This window comes from Monodon monoceros, unplaced genomic scaffold (assembly GCF_005190385.1).
Source record: "Monodon monoceros isolate NGI ecotype Baffin Bay Population unplaced genomic scaffold, NGI_Narwhal_1 Super_Scaffold_5, whole genome shotgun sequence".
Classification (NCBI taxonomy): domain Eukaryota; kingdom Metazoa; phylum Chordata; class Mammalia; order Artiodactyla; family Monodontidae; genus Monodon; species Monodon monoceros.
This window is the reverse complement of record NW_021703782.1, coordinates 98,423,348-98,439,973: the sequence shown is the minus strand read 5'-3', so window position 1 is coordinate 98,439,973 and position 16,626 is coordinate 98,423,348.

The window sequence follows — 16,626 nt, the reverse complement described above, 5'->3', positions numbered from 1 at the left end:
TCATATACAAAGCTGGTCTCTTGCGAACTGAGCAATGATTCTCTTCTGCTTGCTTCTTGTGATCTCTGAGGAATTACCCTAATTATAGTCTCCTAAGGAATTTCAGTAGATCTCTAGACAGCTTTGGTGGCAGCACAGCAACTCAGGCCTTCCCTTGAAGGATGTACCTTCCACATTCTCTGTGGGTTCACATTTTAAGGTTTGACACAATATATTTAGGATTCTTCGTTCATTCTAATTTCCCCTAAACACCCCTCTGGGCAGGAGAAAGTGTTTGTCAAAATGTTGCCTAATGAATCCTACTAAGTCAGAAGGTAGCTCAAGGCTGACGTTTGATGGGACAGTTTGCACCTGGATATCATCACTCCAGTTTCATACAATTTCAGACCTGGGAAGGGCTTTAGAAGTCCCTGTGTTTAATCCCCTTATCGTACAGATATTGGCCCAGAGGTGGGGTGCCTTAGTCAAGGCTATAAAGGTAGTTAGTGACGGAGCAGGAAAGAGCTCAATATCTAGACCTCCAGCTGTCTTCACAGCCACCAGTGCAATGGTGTTGACATAAGGCCCAGCCAAAGATAAAATCAGTGTTTCTCAACTGACCAGCAAAACCAAAATGAGCAAAGCACTACTCTTGCCCTCGAAAGGCTTAAATTCAGTATGAATTTGTAAGTGCAATTCAGTATGAATATTGCAAGTATAAGTGCAATATAAGTGGGGCTGTGATTCTCAGTGCTTTTCTTCCTCATCTGGTGATGTGCACTTTCATCCTTGGAGGATTTTTGTCTTTTATTGATGTATCTCTATAACACCTCTGTCCAATAGAAAGATAATGAGAGCCAGAAATGCTAGCCGCATTTATAATTTTCAGTTTTCTAGTAGTCACATTAAAAAAGTAAAAAGGGGCTTCCCTGGTGGCACAGTGGTTGAGAGTCCGCCTGCCGATGCAGGGGACATGGGTTCGTGCCCGGGTCCGGGAAGATCCCACATGCCGCAGAGCGGCTGGGCCCGTGAGCCATGGCCGCTGAGCCTGCGCATCTGGAGCCTGTGCTCCGCAACGGGAGAGGCCACAACAGTGAGAGGCCCACGTACCGCAAAAAAACCCAAACAAACAAAAACAAAAAACAAACAAACAAACAAAAAAAAAAAGTAAAAAGAAGCTGGTGAATATAATTTTAATAATATATGTGATTTGAATGAATATGTCCAACATGTTATCATTTCAATATGCAATCAATAGAAAACAACCTTAATGAGATATTTTACATTCTTTTTTCATACTAAGTTTTTGAAAAAAAAAAAAACTAGAGAAAAGAGTCCAAAGAAACAGGTAAAATTAATTTTACTACCATAGTTCAGTGTGTATTTTATGTTTACAGCACAGTTCAGTTTGGGGTGGTTCCGTTTCTGTGCAAAAATGCCACGTGTGGCCAGTGGCTACCATATTGCACAGTTCAGCTCTAGGGCTTAGAAAAGTGCCTGGCACATAGTAAGAACTCAAAATATTTTTGAATGAATGAATGGATTGGAAAGGCCCACCTCACCAATCCCCTAGTATAGTCCAGTAGTGTCAGAGAAGGGGAAACAAGGCAAGAGGATACAGTGACTCACTCTGTAGTAGTTCACTCAGTTGCCTTCCTCCAGGACTAGAAAGTAAGTGTGGCACCCAGCCAGGGAGCAGGCCTGGCCTACCCTTGACCATGGTTACCCCAGTGCTCAGCACAACCCTGACATATAACAGGTGTCCAGTAAATGTGTGTTGAGGGAAAGGTCACCTCACTAATTGGTAAGAGAGCAGAGGAAAGCAGAGGCTCCTGCCTCCTGCCCAGGGCTCTTTTCATTGTATCCTGCTGTCATGAAAATTGATTTATGTTCGGGACCTGGAAAAGTGTACAACAATTGCATCAAGTACATGCTGCAGGGTGCAGCGGGGTGCGGATGCCGAGGCACCGATTACCGTTTAAATTTCTTTGTGAATATGTGTCCAGTGGGCACAGTCGGAACTCATTGTGTCGGGACCTGAATTGGCCAGCAGTTGGGATGCTGGATGTCATTTACATAGAAGACAGGAGCCTGCTCCCTAGTTTCTTTCAAACAAACATATGCTTTGGGATGTACCTGGGGCTCCCTGGACTCCAAGCCACAGGGCGTCAGCGCTGGGAAAGCGTGCCTCAGATGCCCCCTGTCCCTTCGTCTTATGTGTCTCCGTCTCCCCATCCTTTAGGGCCCAGACAAGGGGAACCCCTGTGACCGCTTCCCAGATCTGTCCTGTGCAGGGAGGAACCCTTCTTCCTCCTCTGGCTGAGACAGAGCAGAGTTCCCATCTCTCCAACTGCTCTTACTGGTTTCCACTGTGTCTCCCAGCGAGACTGCATTATTGTGTCTCAGAATCAAATAACTCGTAACTATAAAATGTCTGAGTTCAAAGGCATCTTGCTTGTCTTCTAAAGCCGTTTCTCAAACTTCAGGTATTTGCATATCCCCTCATGACCTTTGTTGTTGCCATCCTCCCATTACCAGGGATTTGTTTCCTTCAAAGCTTTCTGCTTTCTAAAGTTAAATAAATTTATTTCCGAAGGAAAACAATAATAGCTTTGAAAACACAAGCGTGCATATTACAGATATACTCCATATGAAAACTAAATATATAGCTATTTGACTATAATCAAAATATATTTAATATTTCCATGTAGCCACGCAGTCTCTCTGCATCTCCTAAAACCAACTGTGCCTCCATCAGTGATACATGTCTCACTTTTAGAACATTTTTCTTTCCCTAGGGCAGCACCCTCATCAGACAGAGAAAAGACTGAGGCTCAGAGAGAGGCACACTCTGTCTGTCACCAGGACGGTCTTACAGAGATTTGGGGGCAGAGCTGGCTTGGCACCCAGACTCGCTGGTTCTGAGACCAAAACTCTATTAGCATATTCTTCTGCTGTTGAAGCAGCCAGTGGTGAACTCGGTGCCTCCATCTGATGTTACAAGAAAACAAAGGCTTTCTTATAACAAAGGCTTGTTATAAGAAAACAAGTCATAGTTCGAATCCCAGCTGCACACTTGGGGCTGCGTGAGTTCATGCCAAGAGCTTCATCCTCCCCAGTCTATGCCTTTCAGGAAATGGGGTTGATGCACATCTTGGAGTCATAGAAACGTTTGCATTTGTAAACTGGCTCACGAAAAACTTTGCTTCACACACTAGCCCGGTGCTGTCCAATAGAAATGTAAAGCAAGCTACCTAGGTCCTTTGATTTTTATAGTAGAGATCGTTTTTAAAAAAAGAATAAAAAGAAATAGGTAAACCTAATTTTAATAATATAGTTTATTTAACCCGTTATCTCCAAAATATTCTCATTTCGACTTGTAATCAATTTAAAATTATTAATGAAATAGTTTCCCTTTTTTATGTTATATTTTCAAAATCCAGCGTGAATTTTATATTTTAAAGCATATCTCAGTACGAACTCTAGATTTCCCTAGAAAAAAATGATCAAAATTTAGATTTCATAAAACTTATACAATTAAAAATGTAAATTAATATAGCTGACTTTCTCAGACGTCCTTAAAATTGTTCCATGAACTAAACTGAATGACCTTTCAAATGTAAATTTAAATTATATAAAATAAAAACATTTCCATTCCTCATGACACTGGCTGTATTTCAAGCTCTCAATAACCACACTCAGCTGCCATATTGGAAAACAGGTCTAGCATTTTATGTCGCTTTTATATTTATTTCCTTATAAAATAGCCATTATATGTATGCTGAACTTGAACATCTTCAAAATACTTGTACCTGCGATGGTTTATTTGCTGACACATTACAGCCACTGATGAGACAGGCTGGATAGGTATTGACATCCGCATCGTAGAGATGGCAGAACTAATGCTCAGGAAGGTTAAATGACTAGTTTAGTGCCATACAAGTAGCAAATGACAGAGCCAAGTCTGGAATTCAGGCTTGACAATTTCTCAAACAGGGCTTTGCTCAGAATCCTTAATGAAAATTCCGAGTTCACCTACTACGTTTTTGAAAAGCAGTCTGATTTGAAGACCCACCTACCAAGTTTATTCCTTTAAAATACCTGTTTTATCAAACAGTTGTGTTACATGTTAATAGTTTGAGCCCATCTCTGTGGTTTTTTTTTTTTTCTTTTTTAAGCTAAAGGGAGATGAGGTTATTGCCAAATGCTGAACTAATTAGCTCCGCTGTAGGTTTACTTAGAAGGTTCATTTTAGCAGGTGTATTATTTAAGCATCAGATAACTGATTTGTTAATAACTCTTTTTCTTCCTCTAGTGAGTATAATTTTCTTCTCTGGGGTTCAAAGAGGTAAAACTTTCCCCACACAGAGACCTGACTGTAAAGTTCAGTCTTTGATAAGGTTTCTTCTTATACCAGTTATTCTGGTTTTCTTTCCCTTTTCTTTTTCTCGCCCCCAGGTTGCAGGGTGTGTGGGAGTACTAATCTATATAGAATCTTTTTCTTTCTCCTCTGTTTGTCTTCCTTTGACTGTTTTCTCTTGTGAAGGCAAATACAATAATAACATCTTACTTTCTAAAGCTCTTTTCATCCTGATCGAGTTCTGAGCACCACAGAACACGCTGCATTTCAAACCTTATGGAAATGCAGTCTTACAGGTTACAAATTTAGACAACATGAAAAGTCAGACATGCAGGGCTCTTGAAACACATTAATTCACTCACAACATGCCCCGTCCTCTGAGCAGCTACAATTAATCGTCTCTGAGCTATGCCAAGCCTTTTGCTCAAGGTAGTACAGACCTCGTTAAGAGAAAGGGAATGATGTTTATTTATGTGTCTACATTTCCATGTGATTATTGGGAGCCCACGCAGATCTGTTGGGTCCATACCAGCGATGTTGGATGAGGAGCTTGTATTCTCGCTGCAGTTTTGACTACGAACCAAACGTTTGCATCTTTTTTTTACAGCTCACTTCTCCTGTTCTTTCTCTCCAGGGCTAAGGAGTCCATGTTTCTTTTATAAACTGTACAAAGGCTGCCCATAATAATGTAGAAGAATACAACGCAAACCCCTACCATCTTGTGTGAAGTCCTGCTTCGGCAATAGCCTGTCTCATCTCAAACCCTGGACATCTCTCACCCACACTGCCCAGCCTACTCCCTTGGCCACCTGGGCCCTCTGCCCTCAGCCACACTGGGATTTTTATTTGGACCAAGTTCCTTCCCATTCCCAGAAGCATTCTTCTTACACTGTTCTTCTATCAGCTCTTCTGCTGCTGGCTTCTAATTTCTCAGGTCTTGGCTCAAACAGCATCTTCTCAGCTGGACCTGTTCTGCTAACCTGCCACTTTTTATCATGTGTTCCTATATTATTGTTTCTCTTGCAACTCTCTACTATGTGCTTTCTGCTGTTGTTCATTTGTATAAGGGTTTAGTGTCTAGTCCTCTCCATTGGAGTGCAATGCTAGCCATAACATTGAATGTGTATTGGAACCCCCAGGAGACTATTCTCTTTCAGATGCATCATCACCCTTGCAAAAGAGAGACTTCGGGGTTACTCACAGTGGTTTTACTACAAATGTCAGTGTTTAGGGTTCAAGAGTAATTTCTAAATCTGTCATCCATGCTGGCATGTAATTTAAAGAGCAGCAACTGTTTCCCTGTCTCCTCCAGGTCATGGCTGGAGAAAATCATTGCTCAGTTGGTCAGATTGATCAGGGAATATGGCAGACGGATTTTGAATCACTAACTTCTCCATCCAACTACTTGACATTATTTTTGCCATTGGTATCCTCTCTGGGACCGTCTTACTCAGCTCTTCTATTTGTAGTTAATTTCTTTTTTAAAAAAATATTTATTTGGCTGTGCTGGATCTTAATTTCATCACACGGGATCTTCGTTGTGGCCTGTGGGATCTTTAGCTGTGGCATGTGGGCTCTTAGTTGCGGCACGAGGGATCTAGTTCCTTGACCAGGGATCGAGCCTGGGCCCCCTGCATTGGGAGTGTGGAGTCTTAACCACTGGACAACCAGGGAGGTCCTTGTAGTTAATTTCTTTAAACTGTGTATAATGGAAAGGGAACCCTAAAATTAAAAGGAGTCAACGTAAGTCCCTTTCAATGTACCTTAGTCCTAAATTAAGAGGCAAGCTGATTTCCAGGAGAAGAAATGAACTTGTATTACAGTACAGCCATGTAAACTTTGTGGGAGAGAGGGAGATGGAGGTCAGGAAATAGAAGATTTACCATTGTCTTATATCAGAACTTCCGAAGCCCATTTATGTATATTGTGTCATCTAATCTTCAAATCAAGCTGGAGCAAAGGTTATCATCTGCATTTTCTAGATGAAGAGAGTAGGACAGACAGGAGAGTAAAGACCTATTTGGGAAGACTCTTGGGTTGCTGTATGTACCATAAGGGGTGTGTGTGTGTGTGTGTGTGTGTGTGTGTGTGTGTGTGTGGTGTGTGTGTGTGTGTGTGTATTTCACGTGGGTTTCAACTCAAGTGTTTACTTGATCTATTGGTCATAACTGGACAGAACTGAACTGTTAGGAAGGATTCTGAGGCTGTGTCAGAGTTTAGCCAGAATGCTGATTGATCAATAGTGTCTGTCAGGGAACTAGCCATGGTGGTGGTAAAAAGGCAGAACACATGCCGTATCATTTAAAAACTTGGGAAATTCCAAGTTCCAAAGTACTAGACATCTGTGTCATCTGGATTTTGAGTCATTGAGACACCGGGATCCTATTTCGGACTTCTCCAATAATTAGCAGCATGGTCTTCAAAAGGTCATTTCCTTCTTAAAGGTCATTATGAGTCTGTAAAATTTGAATATTGTAGTAGATAATTGATAAGGTTTTATCCAGCTGAAATAGTCTTTGATTTTATAGGAAGTTTATAATGACTAAATCCTTAGAACATGCACACTCTTATATAATGGCATATTCCATCCTGATAGACCAGTACATTTTCTCCTCTTTTTCACTCAGATAGGTTACTTAAATAGGATACTTACTTGTATAAACAACATAACTATTTAAAATGCCAATATTGACTCATTTTGTGTAAAATTTGAAGGTGTGTTTTCCCTAACAGTTAGCGGAAGCAGTCTGATTCTCATTTCTTCTTATTTTTCATGGTGATAGCAGTTGACCTACACAATGCATTCTGTACACTGAGCATATGCTGGTAATCATGCAAGTAGCACAGTAAAGGATCATAGAAGCAAACTATATGAAAAGAGAATCAAAAGGCCCTACAATTCTTGAAGTTACCAGGAATTTTTCTCCCTTGTATGACAAAAATAAAACCTTTTCATCATAGAAGGATTAAGACAGAGAAGAAAGAAGAAACACTCAGCTTGCATGTGTAGTCCCTGATAGCAGAAACTATGTCTGTCTTGCCAACCATTGTATCTCCAGTGATTTGTAGAACGTCTGGGACTAATTAATAGATAGATTCTGAATTTATGAATAAGTAAATGAATGCTGGCTAGAAGAAAAAAATTAAACACACCTAATCCTGAACCACAGAGATAACCACTGTTAACAGGAGGTGTACCCCCACCTAGACTTTTCACTGACAAACATATACATATTCATTTTAAAAAATCAGCTTTATTGAGTATAGTTTATGTACAACAATAGGCATCAAGCTTAGGGTACAGTTTAATGAGTTTTGACAAATGTATACAATCATGCAACCACAGCTACAGTCAAGATTATTTTCTTCATCCCCAGTAAATCTCGTGACACTTCGTAGTCAATCTTTTGTCCCTTCTTCTGGCCCCTCGCAACCACTGATCTGATTTCAAACTAATCTGGAATCACACAGTATGTAGTCTTTTATATCTGGCTTCTTTCATATGGCATAAAGCCTTTGAGATCCGTCCATATTGTTGTGTGTCATTAGTTTGTTCCTGATCCCTTTGTTGGTTATGTAACAATTTGTTCATCCATTCACCAGCTGATGGATGTTGAACTTTCCAGTTTTGACTATTGTTATGAAGCACTTAGCATTCCTGCTCAAGTCTTTATATGGACATATGTTTTCCTTTCTGTTGGGTAAATATCTAGGAATGGAAATGCAGAGTTAAATTTTAACTTTATACGAAATTGTTGACTGTCTTCCAAAGTGGTTGTATTATTTTGCATTCCCACCAGCAATGTGTGAGAGCAAAACTAGCGGTTGTCTTTCTTAATTTTAGTCATGCTAAATGGGCATGTAGAAGTATCTCATTGTGGTTTTAATTTGTATTTACCTTATGACTAATGATGTTGACTATCCTTTCCTGTGTTTATTTTGCCATCTGTATATTATTTCTTAGTGAAGTGTCTGTTCAGATTATTTTTTTCTTTTTTTAAATCTAGTTGTTTATCTCTCTGTAATGGAGTTGAATGGGTTATTTGTATATGCTGGTTACAATCCTTTATCAGATGTATACTTATCACATATTTTGCCCAGTGTGGAATTTGCCTTTTCGTTTTCATTACAGTGTCTTTTTAGGAGCAAAGAATTTTAATGTTGTTGAAGCCCCATTTGAAAATTCTTTATGGTTTCTCTTTTTGATAGCCTATGGATGAAATTTTTCTCTAACCCAAGGTTACATGGATTTCCTTCTATATTATCTTCTAGAATTACTTTTTAGCTCTTACATTTAATTTATGATCCATTTTGAGTTAATTTTTGTGACTGGTATGAAGTAAGAGTTGAGGTTCATTTTTTAATATGGACATATCCAATTGTGCCAGTAACATTTGTTTGAAAGGATAATACCTTTCCCCACTGAATTACCTTGGTTCCTTTGTCAAAAATCAATTAACCAATTATGTCTGAATCCATTTCTGATATTCTGTTCTGTTCCATTGATTTAAATGTTATCCGTATGCCAAAACAGTTCTGTCTTAAGACTGCAGCTTTACAAATAGCTCAATTTCATTTCTTTTTATGTCTGAGTAATATTCCATCGTATATATGTGCCACATCTTCTTTATCCATTCATCTGTTGATGGACACTTAGGTTGCTTCCATGTCCCTAGAGTCTGTCATACAGAGTGAAGTAAGTCAGAAAGAGAAAAACAAACACCGTATGCTAACACATATATATGGAATCTAAGAAAAAAAAAAAAAAGGTCGTGAAGAACCTAGGGGTAAGACGGGAATAAAGACACAGACCTACTAGAGAATGGACTTGAGGATATGGGGAGGGGGAAGGGTAAGCTGTGACAAAGTGAGAGAGTGGCATGGACATATATACACTACCAAACGTAAAATAGATAGCTAGTGGGAAGCAGCCGCATAGCACAGGGATATCAGCTCGGTGCTCTGTGACCACCTAGAGGGGTGGGATAGGGAGGGTGGGAGGGAGACGCAACAGGGAGGGGATATGGGGATATATGTATATGTATAGCTGATTCACTTTGTTATACAGCAGCAGCTAACACACCATTGTAAAGCAATTATACTCCAATAAAGGTGTTAAAAAAAAAAAAAAAAGACTGCAGCTTTATAAAGCATCCAAACGAGTAGTTTAAGTCTTTCAACCTTTTTTCAAAATTGTTTTGCTTATTCTAGTTTGTTTGTGTTATTTGCAATTTCCACAAAAAATGATTATTGGGATTTATATGAACCTATTTATTAGTGTGGGGAGAATTGACAGCTTAAAAATATTGTCTTCTGATTCATGAACATGATATGTATCTCCCTTTATTCACATCTTTAAAAAAAGTTTTTCAGCAATATTTTCTAATATTCAGTGTACGGACATTTCCATGTTTTGTTACATTTACCTCTAAGCACTCATGCTTTTTGATGCCATTATAAATTATACGTGTGTATATATACATATATATATATGTATATATACATATATATTTTTTAAATTTCACTTTCTAATTGTTCATTGCTGGTGTATAGCGAAACAATAAAAACTATTTTGGACATTTATCTGGTATTATTCAGATTAAGAAATTTATATTTCTTTCCTAGTTTGCTGAAAGTTTTTTTTTTGAATCACCAATAAATATTGGATTTTTTCAAATGCTTGTTCTACATTGGTCAAGATAGCATGGATTTTCTTATTAGTATATTAACAAGAATGTTAGTATATTAAGATGATAGATAACATTGATAGATTTTGGAATGTTGTTACACAATAAAGAATTTGTCTGATCTTTGTACCTCGTTCCTGGAATGGAACTTCTAACCTTTGTAATTTCCTGGTTGATAGAAGTGTCCTGTTATTCATGGTGAGTCCCTGGGAATGTACCTGAATTTTTGCTAATGAGGTGATTCATGAGGAGTTCCTAGATATATAGTTTCAGAGTGGAAGCTGGCCTTGATGGAAAGACCACTATGGTATTAAGAGGCTTGGGGTTTTAAGCCAGCTGATGTCAGCCTGACTTCTGGGGAGAGAACAGGAGCTGGAGATTGAGTTCAATCACATGCCCAGTGATTCTATCCATCATGCCTATTTAATGAAATCCCAATAAAAATTCTGGACACCAAAGTTTCGTTGAGCTTCCTGGTTAATTAACACATCAGTGTGCCAGGAGGGTGACATGCCCTGACTCAATGGAGAGAGAACATGAAATCTTCATGTTCAGCATCCCTCCAGACTTCATTCTATAAGTCACTTCTTTTGGCTGGTCCTGATTTGTATCCTTTATAACAAAACTGAAATTATTAGAAAAGCACTTTCCTGAGTTCTGTGAGTCATTCTAATGAACTATTGAACCCAAGAGGATAGTGAAAACCCTTGAATTTGCAGCCAGTTGGTCAAAAGTACAGTTAGCCTGGGGAGCCTGCAATTTATGGCGTGTGTCTGAAGTCATGGCAATCTTGTTAGGCAGTGTGCTCTTAACCTGTGAAGTCTGTGCTAACTCAGGGTAGTAAGTGTCAGAATTACATTGTGATATTGAAAATGTTGAACTAATTTTTTATTCCTGAAAAAAAAATTCCACCTACTCATAAAGACTTATCCTTTTAAAATATCACTGAATTCATTCTGTTAATATTTTATTAAGGAACTTTTCATCTACGCTCATGAGAGATGTTGTTCTATATCTTTCTTTTCCTTTAATGTGTTTTAATGGTTTTGATGTCAGGGTAAGGCTATATTCATAAAACATATTGGTAAGTGTTATCTCTTTCTGTATTTATCTGAAGTGTTTGTGTAGGATTGGTACTATTTCTTGCTTAAATATTTGGTTGAATTCATCATTAAAGTTACATGGGCCTGGACTTTGATTTGTGGGAAAGTTTCTAAGTATGGATTCAAGAACTTTAAATAGATATAGTGTTCTAGTTATCTATTTCTTCTTCAGTGAGCCTGTAGTTTGTGTCATTCTAGTACTTAATACATTTAATCTTAGTTGTCAAAATTTTTGTCACAAAGTTATTTGTGATGTGATATTCTCTTATTATTCATTTAATAACTATAAGATCTATAATGATGTCCCCTTTTTCATTCCTGATATTGATAATTTCTGTCCTTCTACATTCCTGTTAAATCTGGCTAGGGTTCTGTCAAATTTTGCTCCTTTCAAAAAAATCAGATTTTTGTTTTATTAATTTTCTCAATTATTTGCTTGCTTTCTATTTCTTTGATCTTCATTCTTAACCTGAGTGTTTCCTTTTTTTTTTCTACTTACATTAGATTTTCTTTGATCTTCTTTTTCTAGTTTTCATGTCTTTTTTAATGTATTTTTTAGCTTTTATGTATTATGCATTGACTTGAGACCTTTCTTCTTTTCTAAAATAAGTGTATAATGCCATAAATTTCAGTCTAAGCACTGGTTTACCTGGATCCTAGAGTTTTGTCTTTTTTTTTTAATCTTCACTCAATTCAGAATGTTTTTTAACCTCCTCTGTGACTTCTTCTTGGACTCATGGATTATTCAGATGTGTGTTGTTTAATTTCAAATATTTGAGGATTTTTTGGAAAACATCTGTTTTGTAGTTTAATTTCATTTTTGTCAGAGAATGTACTCTGTAAATTTTTGATCACTTTAAGTTTATTTAGATTTTTGGGATGCCTAGAATGTTACCTAGCACTACCTTTTCACTTGAAAGAATATGGATTCTGTTGCTGTCCTGTGCTAATATTCCTTTGACGTCTACTTTATTTGATTTTTAATATAGATAACTTCAAACTTCTGTTTAGTGTTACCATGGTATACTTTCTTCCCATTCTCTTGCTTTAACCTTATCTTGGCTTTATAGTTAATTGTTTGTAGGCATCATACAGTTCAGTCTTGCTATTTGCTGTACAGTCTATTATGTCTTTTTTTTTTTTTTGGAGTTTGATTGTTTATACTTAATTATGGATATGGATAGCTTTATAGCTAATGTTATGCTATTTGCTTTCTATTTGTACCATCTGTTCTTTGTTCACTTTTTCTTGTTTACTTTTCTTTTTTTAATCAAGCATTTTCTATGATTTTATTTAGCCTCTACTATTTGTTTACCAGTTAATCTTCTTTTTCATTTTTTTAGTGATTAGTTGCTCTAGGGTTTATGGTATACATCTTGAACTTATTGCAGTTTATCTTCAAGTAATACTGTATCAAGTTACGTATTACATAAAAGCTTTGCAATAGCATACTTCCATTTCCCTTATTCTGGCCTTCGTGCTGTTGTTTTCATAAATTTTTACTTCTGCATATGTTACAAACTCCACAAAACACTGCTAACGTGTTTTCTTTTAAACAGACAATTATCCTTTAACAATATTTAAAATTATGTAAAAAAAGGGACATACGCGAAATGTATGTGAATTATTAATTTTAAAATTTATTTCCTAAGGCATGGCCTTGCATTATAATTTAGTTCAGTTACCTTCACCTTCCTCATCTTCAACTTCCGTGACTTAGAAAAATGTTAAAGGGCCCTTTTAAAACAGGGGTCTTGACAGTACTTTTGATAGTGCATCGCTATCAGTAAAAATATCATAAATATATATATCTATATGTAATATATTTATTCATAAATGTTATACATGTCTATACTTATAGAATTCATTCATCATCATGTACATACATAAGAAAAATAAACTCCAAAGAATAAAAAATAGATAGAAATAGAATTCTAGTATCTTCTTCTCAAAACTCATAATGGATTATCTTTGCATCTCTAAGATGTATATTACCCATGTCAGAGACTGCTATTCTCAAATATAAAATGGTATAAAATATGGCATGGACAGGCAAGGTAATGGACTTATTGACATCTATGGCAACTCAAAAAGGAGCAAAGTTATCACTCACATGTTATATCTAAGGAAACTGAGGCTTATATATGTAAGACACCCACCTAAGATCCCATATTAGATAGAGAGGAGTACAATTTATTTTTATTTATTTATTTTTTATAAATTTATTTATTTTATTTATTTATTTTTGGCTGCATTGGGTCTTCATTGCTGTGCGTGGGCTTTCTCTAGTTGTGGTGAGCCGGGGCTACTCTTTGTTGCGGTGCGCGGGCTTCTCATTGCAGTGGCTTCTCTTGTTGCCGAGCATGGGCTCTAGGCACGCGGGCTTCAGTAGTTGTGGCACGCGGGCTCTAGAGTGCGGGCTCAGTAGTTGGGATGCACAGGCTTAGTTGCTCCACGGCATGTGGGATCTTCCCGGACCAGGGCTCGAACCCGTGCCCCTTACATTGGCAGGCGGATTCTCAACCACTGCGCCACCAGGGAAGCGCAGGAGTACAATTTAAATGCAAGTTTCCTCATTTTGAATCTAATTAACTTTCCTTGGCACCACTGTGTCCCACCCTTTAAAAAGTGATACTTTATGCCAGATATATACGGACAACATCATCAAGCAGCCTAATAACTGTCCTTGACTCAAAACTCTTTCATAATATGATTAAAACCATAGATTCCAAAAAAACACATAAGATATTTTATTAAATTAATACTATTTAATAATGAAATTGTAACCATGTTAGAATATATAGATGACATTTAATCCTGTGTTTCTTTATCATTTGCCTTTAATTCTTTCATTTCAGGTATGAGAGAAAGTAAGGTCAGTGGGAATTAACTTTTCATTTCCAATTAATAAGGGGAGGTTTGTGGAGAAAAGTTGGCCTAAAAGAGTGGCATGGAATTGGGCTACAAGGAGGGAGGGAGAGTATTTGGAGACTAGAGGCATCTTTAGGGGAGGTCCCAAATCCCAACTTCTATCCACCAAGTAATCACATAGAGCAGACAGTGAAAATCTGGACCAGATTCAGTCACTGACCTGGAGATGAAATTCTCCATTTTCCATTATCAACTCAGACAGAAATCCACTCCCCCTGGAGCCATACTTAGCCAACTTGCTATCTCCTTCTACCCTGCCTGGTTCATAAACACAGATACAGGCATGGAGGTGCACAGCCCCAGGACTCTCTTTCCCAAAAGGCAAACTATTTTTGTACAAGATCAAGCAGAGTGCAGGGACCAGAAATGGTTGTAGTAAATAAAATATTAAATCCTGTTCACAGTTCTGTGAGTGATGGGTAAAAGGAGATAAGAAGAGAAGATGAAGAATCAGCTGAAAATCTTCAGCCCACTGGCTATAGTAAAGTAAATACATTTTAGAGAGGTGCAGCTTGGTACAGGAGAAAGAGCATGGGCTTGACAGCAGAGAGTGTGTTTATGCTCCCAGTTCTACCATTTCCCATGGCTAGATTTTTAGCATACCACCTCACCTTTTTTGTCCCCAGTTTTTGACATTTCAAAGGAGAATACAGTTGTTGATGTCACCGTAAAGTTGTTCTGGATATTAATGTTAGAATAAATATGAGATTGCTTAGGTAGCGTTTAATATTTACCTTCTACTCATTCTCCAGGGTCATGATGAAGTCCTTCATCTAAAGTGCCCATTTCCTCTTCCTAAATCCTTTAGAACCATTAGTAGCCACATTACAAAGAGTAAAATGAAATGGATGAGATTTATTATGACATTTCGTTAAACTCCACATATCAAAAATACCAGCATTTCAGCATGCAGCTAATATAAACAGTATTACAGATATTTTACATTCCTTTTTCGGTACTTATCAATATATGGTGGGTACTTTATACTTACAGCACATATCAGTTCAGACTAGCCGTATTTCAGTTTCTCAGCAACCACATGTGGCTAGCCACTGCCACTCTCAAGAACTAGTCCAAGAGAAAACAACTTTCCTGCTTTCTGTGGACTGTATGCTTTCCTAAAGGCATTCTTGAGTGGCAACAACTATACAGTGACCTGGGGAAGACTCTACAGTACCAGCTTAGTTTTCGAGATTTAATCATCTTAACTAACTTTCTTAATAGCTGAGATTCAAACATCCGATTGAAAATAGGACTTGACCTTTAAAGGTCACGCTAGCCCTGATTCAGTGCCCCATGGATACTTTGAAAGGCATCCCCAGTTGTTCAGATAAACAAAGCTGGGAAGAGAGATTAGAAGCCTAGTGCTCTCCTTTAACTATGCAGCACTGTTCAAGAGCTGCAACGTTATTCGATTCCAAGGGTTCTGTTTGTGCTGCATGATTGCAGAAATGCCCAAGTGTATCAAACCCTTGCTCAGTCTACCATAGCCTAAATTTGGCAGGCTCACTAAGGCGTGGAGGAGTATGCAGCTTAAATTGGATGAGAATGGTGATGGCTGTTAAAAAAAATCAACAGCAACAAAAATCAAAAACAAACGTCAAACAGACATTCCTCCATCCACCAATGTAATAATATCTTATCTCAAGTCTCTAGACCAGTCCAAAGATCTCTTAGAGCCTCTTAGAGCCAGACAATCTCAACTGAATCTGTTAGTCCTGAAATTTCAGAGCTGTTAACATGTGGGAAAGGTGTCTATGAGTCTCTAAAAGCACAGAAACCCTAAGAGGGGTCTAGATTCCCCTATGTTTCTGCAGAAGCCTGTGTGATACTTTAGTAGGCAGTGGACGCACACTGATCCTATCTAAGGTGGATGGCAACTTCCTGGGAGACAGATGTTTGAGCAATGAATTCCAGGCACAGCCAAATAGGATCAGCACTTAGAGGGGCATTTGTCTGCAGAGGAGAAATGCAGTTCTCATTCTACTAGAGCCCTGGAGAGCAGCGGAATATCAACACAGCTCTCTGGGAGCACATGCCACCTTGTTTGAGCTTGTGATGAACAGGAGTAACTATTCTGACTTGAAAATAATGCATGCTGCAAGTGCTTGAAAATGGCTCGGAAAAACACCTCCATGCTTCTTCCCAGCTCACAAGCTGCATTTTGTGAAAACAGGAAGAGGAACAAGGAACTTGGTCTGATTCTAACTCATTGATCAAGGGACTTTGCAGCTAGTCTTGTCTGTGAAATATCAATGGGAAATGAAGGGTCCCTTCCTTGCTCAGGGACCCCTTGGCTGCCTTCAGAGGAGATCTACAGAGAGTGCAGGACATATCTTGGCCCACCCTGGGTGGCCTGTCAGGGATTTGGGGAACCAGCCAGAGCTGGAGCCCTTTTGCTGGGCCCTTTTCCAGATCCCAGGTTCATTTCTACTTACAGGTAATTTTTTCTTGTAACAGAGTGAATGTAAAAAACAAGGTAGGGGAGGGGGCTCCTCTCACTCATAGGCTTCACCTTCCCCACTCTACGTGGTAAAAAATGGTAACGTAGATACCAGGGGAATAT